This window comes from Haliotis cracherodii, unplaced genomic scaffold (genome assembly GCF_022045235.1).
Source record: "Haliotis cracherodii isolate W230 unplaced genomic scaffold, xgHalCrac1.p SCAF_16, whole genome shotgun sequence".
Classification (NCBI taxonomy): Eukaryota; Metazoa; Mollusca; class Gastropoda; order Lepetellida; family Haliotidae; genus Haliotis; species Haliotis cracherodii.
The window spans coordinates 1-8835 of NW_027266271.1; positions in this window are offsets into that span (position 1 = coordinate 1).

An 8835-nucleotide genomic window follows, 5' to 3' on the forward strand; every position below is an offset into this window, starting at 1 on the left:
ATTAATCAGCGGAACCACAGCTATCAACCATACCCTTTACAAACAAGGAAGACACCCAGATGGAAATTGCCACATACTGTAAACAACCAGAAGACATGTACCATATTTTTAACAGCTGTCCTTTCTACAACTCTCTTCATTCCGAACTTTATCAAGCTATCCCTCCTAACCTTAAACATAATCTCCCACTACTCTTCAACCCCTCCAATCCCCTTCATATCTTCAACGCTATAACCCAATTCCTTATCAAAGCAGAACTTCTCGACAAAATTTAGATCCTCCCAAATAAAATATTAAAATTTAACCAATATATTACCCAGTAAACGCCTGTCACTTTCGGATCGGGATCCAAATCCTCACCGCGAGTCGTCCTCTCCCGACGTCCGCGCCCCAAGCCCAGTTATCCCCACACTAAAACATAGACTCTCGTTTAACCAGCCAGCACCCAGCACAAGCCCACAACACACGCCGCATAACCAGCTATAACACACCCCCCCCCCCCCCCCCCCAATCTCCCCACCCCCCGGGACTACCGGCTCTTTAAAAAGTCCCTCATTAAACCCTTTTTCTTTTTTACTCGACAACCCTTATACTAAATGGAGCAGCTGAACTGCTTTTCTTTACTCTATCCGACTTTGCTATACCAACCAAACTTTTCCCATGGTAAGATACTTTTACCGACCATAATACTCTAAGTTAAAAAATCCCTAACCTAATACTCCCGAGTACTTTCATAGTCTAGGCTAGGTTTTCCCCCTGCATAGTTACAGGTTTTTTGGGTATGGTGTTTTTTCTATTCAATATATTTATTATTTCTCCCCCACCTACCCCGTCCGCGAAATGCAATAAATGCGAAGCGGACGTAAAATCATTAAATCAGTCAGTTAACATTCAAGCTGTGATTATGGTTGTAGTTAGTGGTTTAAGGAGACGAAGGTGGCAAGGCGGAGGGGGGGCACGTTAGTTTTAGGGAAATGGCGGCAAGGGAGCCACTGAGGAGAAATTTAGTGAGTTTGTAGTCGTTAAGTGAGAGCGGGTAATAAGACTTTTTAGTGAAGTGAGCCGTGGTGTTAGAGATAAATTGTGGGGTTAAATGAATGCCCTGTTCTTGGATGTCAATAAGGAAGGAATTTAGATCTTGGATTGTTGAGATTTCGTGTTCAAAACGTTCTTGGTTAAGGTATTGAATGATGGTGAATTTAGCACGTTCTTGGGTTGATTTGTAGATTTTGATACCAGAGGATTCAAGGGTTAGTGGGGTTGGTAATAGATAATGGGATGAGAGTATTTGGTCGGCATGCTGTGAGAGATCAGATAATAGTTGGGGTTCAGATATGAAGGTTTTTTGGAATGGGTCAGTTTGGTTGGAGTGGTTGACAGGTTAGTGGCCTTGATAGGCGAAGTGTGGGCGTCTATGGTGGTGGCTTGGGGGGGGGGGGTTTCCATTTCCAGAGTCTGGGTAGTTTGGTCTAGACAGGGGGTATTGGGGAGTAGAGTGTAAACTTTAGTTGGGTAGCATGATCGGAAAGGGGAGGGTGGGTGGGGGTGTTTATTCTTTTACGTTTTTTCTCTTGGGTAGGAGCGGCAGATGCGGTGGGGGGTTAAGGGGGGGGGGGGGGGGGGGGGTTGAAGGGAGGGGTGAAATGGGGCTGGAGGGGGAGGGGTCCATAGACTGGCCTAGCGTGGTGGAAACGGGTTCAGATTGAATGTTTATATTTACGTGTCTCTGAGCGTCATTTGCTTGGGCTTGGCTTGGCTGAGGGTAGGAGGGGTCGCGTGCCGGGACCATGTCTGCGTTTGGAGCTTGGGTAATCCGTTGAGGAGGGAAGTGAGCGTGATCTCTCCTGGAACGTGGAGTTTGGGCTGATTTGCATCAAAGGTGATAGTAATCACCTTGTGCCGGCCGATAGATCGACATTGAGAGAGTAGGTTGCTACCCTATATGAGAGTAAGGGGAGTATCACTCCCCACAAGTTCCCTAGGGAGGGACTTGTTGATGATCCTGTCTGAGGATGTCATGACTGAGTTGGAAATGGCCTGTGTTCTCTGTAGCGAGCTCTTTTGTGGTGAACCTACCAACGGACGTGTGACAAAAAACTCAGGTTAGGTTAGGTACCTATGAGATTTAACGTGCGCTTTCCGACTCAAAGCTATTTCGCACACGAGGGGAAGCACTTTATACTATTGGGAGAAAAACAACTCGTAAATGAATAAAATAAAGAAGTGCGACCCAGAAAAATGTAACCTTTACAGATCTAATCTAATAAAGCTGCGGGGGGAGGGGGTTTGGCTGGGGGGGGGGAGGGGGGGGGGGAGTGGGTGGTAAGAAAGTACTCAATAATATGGAAAAGGTTGGGCGTGGGTTGGAGGGGAGGGGGTCAAGCGTGGGAAGGCACGGCGTTGGCGGGCGAGCACGGTGTCTAGCGGCGGATTCCTCCAAGTAGTTTCTTCGCTATTGCCTCTTCCCTGGGGTTTGGCATTTTGAAGAGACACTTGGTGAGGAGGGCGGCGGAGTTAGCGACGAAGTGCTTACTGCCCTGTAGGGTCACAGTCCACGAGGAAGAGTTGAGAGTTCACTGTAGTTGTGGATGTCGTGTTCGAATCTTTCTCTTCCCATGATCTGGTACATCTTGAGGTAGCTCCTCTTGGTGCTTTCATCAGGGAGAGCTCGGGCTTGGCCATCCTGGACGTGGGTGGCGCTGGCCGAGTGGTGATTCTTGTAGTATTTGAGGAGGCTGTTAGCCTTCTCCAATAGCACGGCCCTGAGGCTAGTATCCTGGACCTGGACCGGGGTGGTTTGGGTCTGGCCGTCGGTAAGGGAGGGGGGCTCCGGAGGGACTGGTCTGGATGCAGCTGTCGCTCATGGAGGGCGACGAGGTCTGGCATTCCGTGGACGCAGTGGTGGTGGGTGGTCGGGAGGCTGGTTCGGGAGAGGGGATTTCTCTCCTCTTCCTCTTCTTTCTCCCGTGGCCGGTGCCCTCGGGCGAGCGAAGGGTTCCTCCACTCTGGATTCGAGGGGAGCGAGTTCCAACGTAGCTGCCGGGGGAGGCGGGTGGTGGTGGGGAGGGAAGTCTCTATCTCCATGTCTAGGACTGGAGGAGGGATCTTCTTTCCCCGAGGGGGCCCCTTTTTCTGCGCCGGGCGGGGAGCAGGAGGTTGAGGGGCTGGGGCTCGGGGCCCATCTGAGGCTTGGTCTTAGCCGGGGGGCTTTGACCAGAGGCCTCTTCTTTTGACCTAAGTCAAAGATGATGGAGATGGTGGAGGTTTTTGGACTTATAGGAAGTCCTGAGGGAGTAGTCCCCAACCCGGGTAAGCCAGCAAGGGCTCCAGGATGGAGACAAGCTCCCTCGGTAGTAGTCTGTCTTACAGACCCTGATACATTTATATCAAATACAGCCCATGCAAGTCTATAATGTTTGGCAAGTCTAGATTACTGCAGTATGAAAATGAAGAGAATCACTGGGCTCCCTTTTTATTAGATTTTTATTTTCTGTATGATATGTTCATTTCAGAGACTATATGTTAGTCTGAAAATGAAGAGAATCACTGGGCTCCCTTTTTATTAGATTTATTATTTTCTGTATGATATGTTCATTTCAGAGACTATATGTTAGTCTACCTCGGTAGTGACCTAGAGATATCTCTCATAGTCGGTTGGATGTTGATAGCTTGGATGGACGTGTTCGCAGGGCAGAGCCAAAACTAAGTTACTTACTTACTTATATTAGGAGATTTTACGTGCGCTTTCCGACTGAAGCGTATTTCGCACTCGGGCCCGGTCGGGCCATTAGTGAGGTTCTAGACGGGACGAGAGGTGTGCAACCTGAGTGGGGTTTTTAGAGGTTGCTTAATAAAGTTTTTGAAAATTTTGAAATTTGGAATATATGCCTTGGGGGTGTTTGGTTAGGACTAAGGGAGTGTGTAGGGGTGGGTTGGTGTATTACATGCTAGTGTTTATTAATTGGTTGTGTTTAGATTCGGTTGATGAGGTCCGTTTTAGTTAGGGTATATGCCTAGGGCTTTGAATATTTCTGGGGTTATTTAGGGGGTTTAGTAATGCTTCTAAGGTAAGAGCTGTATTTATTTTCAGTTTGGTTTTTAGTGTTGTTCTGTGGTTGTGTTGTAGTGGGTGCCAGTGTAGAGGGCGTGTTCTATTGTTTCTGAATGTTTGCAATGTGGGCACTTCCCGTTTGCGTGTTTTTTAAGTTTTTGGAGATGGCTATTTAGTTTGGTGTGACCTGTTTGAGTTTGGTGATTATCCTGTCGATTTTTTTGGAGGGGTGGAGGATTTTTGGTTTGGGAAGGGGGTTTATTGAGGATTTAATGATTTGGGTGTTTGTGTTTTGATAGAGGTTATGCCATTTTTGGGAGATTTTGCGTTTGTTGATACTTTTGATCTCTGCTTTGGATATTTGGTAGCTTTAGGCTAATTTTTGGATATTGGTAGCTTTAGGCTAATTTCCGGGATTTTAAGTGATTTTTTAGCGGCTAGGTCAGCGTTTTCGTTCCCGTTTATTCCTACGTGGGCTGGGATCCATATAAGTACTATTTCCTTGCCTGCCTCTCTTAAGTTATTTATACTTTTTAGGATTTGGTTAATTAATTTGGGTCGATTTTTGGTGTTTTTGCTTTGGAGGGCCTGTAGTCCACTTAGCGAGTCTGTAAGTATTAGGATTTTTTTTTGTTTTTTAGTGTGCTGGTTATGGAGGGCTGTGACCATACCCATGAGCTCTGCAGTGAATATGGATTGGTTGTTTGGGAGTCGGTAGGATTGCGTATTTCTGGTTGGTTGGGCTATGTGGACTCTGAAACCTGTATGATTTGTGATCGGATCAGCGGATCCGTCTGTATATATGTGACACCAATTTGGCCAGTTTTGATGTATGTAAGCTAGTGAGGTGGATTTAGCTATATTTGGATCTGTTTGTTTGTTGATTTTGTTTGCTAGTGATGTGTCTATTTTTGGAATTTTGAGTTTAGGGGTGAATACATTGGAGTTTTTGCAGTTTTGTTTTAGGTTTCCTATTTGGTGTTCGTTACGGTAGTTTAATATTCGTTGGGATATCGGTGTGAGGAGGGGGTGTTTCCTGGTTAGAGCCTGGTTTTGGGGACGGATATTTTGATCTAGTAGGTTTTGGAGGAGAGGATTTGATTGGGCCGCTGCCCAGAAATTTAGTGTTAGATATTGTCTACGAAGATTTAGTGGCATTTCTCCTGTTAAGGCCTGAAGTGAAGTGAGGGAGGTGCCTTGTTGAGTACGTGTGACTAGTTTTAGAGCTTGGTACTGTATTGAGTCTAGTTTTTGGGCTAAGCTTTTGTTTAAGGTGTCGTATATGGCGCAGCCATAGTCTAATTTGGATCTGATTAGGGATGTATAGAGGCTGAGGAGAGTATCTTTGGAGGCACCCCAGTTGGAGCCGGTTAAACATCTTAGTGTGTTTAGGTCTTTGCTACATTTGGTAATTAGGTTTGCGACGTGGGCATCCCAGGAGAGATGTTCGTCGAAGATTAGGCCTAGGAATTTGGTTTGTTTTTGGAACTGGATTGGTTTGTTATTTAGTTTGAGATTTGGGGTGGTCTTTCTCATACTTTTATGTTTAAATACTATTCCTGTGAGTTGAGGGAGAAGCCCCATTTATCTGCCCATTGTTGAATTTTGTTTAGGGATTTTTGGAGTAAGTCCTGGGATGTTAGGATGCTTTTGGAGCGGATCCAGAGGGCGCCGTCGTCAGCAAATTTGGAAGTGTTTATTTTAGGGGATAAGCCATCAAAGAGATCGTTTATCATAATGTTAAAAAGTGTGGGGCTAAGAATGCTGCCTTGTGGGGTGCCGTTTTCTAGGGGACACTGCTCCGACAAGGCCTGGTCTATACCCACTGTAATTTTGCGGTTTTGGAGGAAGCTTTGGATGTAGTTTACGATTTGACCTTTAAGTCCTATTTTTTTAAGTTTTTGGATTAGCCCGTTGTGCCATACCATATCAAATGCTTTAGAGAAGTCCAGAAAGATGCCTGTAGTGTATTGTTTATTTAGTTGGCCGGTTTTAATATCCTGTTCGAGACGGGCTAGGTTATCTAAGGTTGAGCGGCCAGGAGTGAAACCGCTTTGATCTGAGTTTATTATGTTATTTTGGGATAAATAGTGTTGAAGTCTTTTTTTGGCCATGGATTCCATTACTTTGCATAGGTTGGAGGTAAGAGAGATTGGTCTATAAGAGTTAGCTTGGTTGGTTGGTTTACCGGGTTTAGGGAACTAAGATAGTAACTCTAACATTAATAGCAAAACTCTAGATTCGGATCGGGATCGAAATTCTCAGCACGGGCTGTCTTCTCCGACGTCCGCGCCTCAAAATTCTATAGCGGATTGTCCCCAGTGACGTCCGCGCACTCAACCCATAGCGCGGATTATCTACTCCGACGTCCGCGCTTCAAACCCACATATCCATTCATAGTACCTTTATAGCCGTTTAACCAGCCATCCACCCATAGCCGACAAAAACAAGCTTACCACCAATCACGCTGACACACAGCCTTGCCCCCACCACCCACCCCCCGCGCTAGGCCCCTGTTTTTAACCTAGGTTACCTACATTATCCATTACTTTCCCCCTCTATAAATTATTTACGTTTATTATTAGTAGTTATACATCAGCTTAACTGATTACTTCTATCACTCTATCTATCCTAGTTATCATACCCCAAATAAACCTGGCTAACGTAGAACTTTTTATCCCTCCTCGGCTCTCTATGGCCACTAAAACCTCAACCTCTCTTCTCATTACATTATCCCCCTTCACTTACAGTTTTTTGGGCTAGACGTTTATACTTATTCCCACTATTCCATATTTTATAAGAACCGCCTGCCCCGAGTGCGAAATAGCCAGAGGCTGAAGCGCTCGTAAAATCTCCAAATATCTCTCTCTCTCTCCCCTCAGGAACACCAGAGTAAGTCAGTACAAGATTGAAAACTGCCCCATAAGTATGTATGAGAGGCTAGTCGGGTATTGCTACTTGTATATGTGAAAACAAAGTTATTAAAATTAATAGCAAAACTGATGAAAGTCACTAATAAACGTGTATAAGTGTTATATCGTCACTGCAAAAATAATGAGTGTTGTCTTTAGTATTAACATTCAAATACGTGATATCTGTATAAGCGATATTGTCTACGTTCCACCGGTGAGTAAGCGTTAGGCTTACTATCTCGTAGTATAAATGTTGCAAGAAATTGTATAATACTAATCGAAAGATGTGGATCCATTTGATTATACATCTGTGCGGTTTAAGTTGATTTTGACAGCCCGGGCCAAGTCGGACCGAACACTTCTGACCTTGATTTTCTTAAGAAAAAACAGTAAAAATGCTTCACTTTGAGCCCCTTGTGTTCTTTAAATACGATTTACCGTGACATTATAAAGTGGTATATAGGTAGATATAACACTAATCTATAGATGTAAACATATTTGAAGATACATCTGTATGTTTAAAGTTGATTTTGACGGCCCGGGCCAAGTCGGACCCAACACAAGCAAAACACTTCTGATAGAGACTATGTTGAGAATGTAGAGGGAAAAGGGCTTCACTTTGAGCCCCTTGTTTTCTTTAAGTAAAGTGATCTGAGACACTATAAAGTGGTATTTAGGTAGATATAATACTAATCGAAAGATGTGGATCCATTTGATGATACATATGTGAGTTTAAAGTTGATTTTGACAGCCCGGGCCATGTTGGACCGAACACTTGTGTGACTGTTGAGAGTATAGGGAGAAGAGGTCTACTTTAACCAATGTGTCTGCTTTAAATACGACGATCAGTGACATTATAAAGTAGTATTTACTTATATATAGTAAGTTCCTATAAATATAAACGCTATGCCGACAGATGGAAATTTGTATCACGATAGCTAGAAGTATTTTATCTTATTTCGTTTAACGATTGCTCTTTTACATGTTACCAGGATCAGCGACGCTTACACATAGCTCCACTTTCTGGTTTTCAAGCGATTTACTCCGAATTACTTATTTATGGTGCACTTTTTTGTTTGGTGATTGTTCATTAATGTCATGTGTGTATGTTTCATCAATTATATGTAGGTATGATCGCCGATAATGAAGTAATTAGCCAGTAACACTTTGGCCCGTCTTGGCCCGGCCCGGCCCGACTTTTAGGCAATCCCATGTTTATGTTACTACATTACATTAATTTTGATGTAGCTGCGGTAACCGTATCCTCTCTACTCCTTATAAACGATGTTGATATTGACTTGTCGCCACATAGAGACACGGGCTGGCCCAAGTGTTTTCCCGATAGATCACCCATCCAAATCTGCATCGCACATTATATGCTTCAGCCAAGTGCAGACGGCGTGAGCTTACGACATATACAACGCGTTTCAATTCCTAAGACACTTGTCTTCAACTATGTGTATGTATATTTTAGAGAGAAAAAGATTATATTACTTTAGTTAACATACTGCTAGTTGCAAACGGGATCAGAAAAGGTTTTTTTATCCACCAAAGCACCCAATGACTACAAGCCGATACGTACATAGATAATCGATCGAAAATATACAACACACATCTGAAGTCAAATGTTTTAGGAAGCGAACCGTGTTGCAGTTTTCGTGAGATTACGATTCTTATATATATAAGGGCAGGGTTGTTAGTGTGGTCTGTCCCGAATCGGGAATCTAGTAGGAAAGCTTCATTCATGGAAGAGTCTATGCATCTGTGTTGCGACAAGTCAAAATCGTTTATAGGTAGCAGAGATACGGTTACCGAAGCTAATTTTGTGTCCAATATCTTCCCCTCAGCCCCCTCAGCCCAGTGTATGTACCC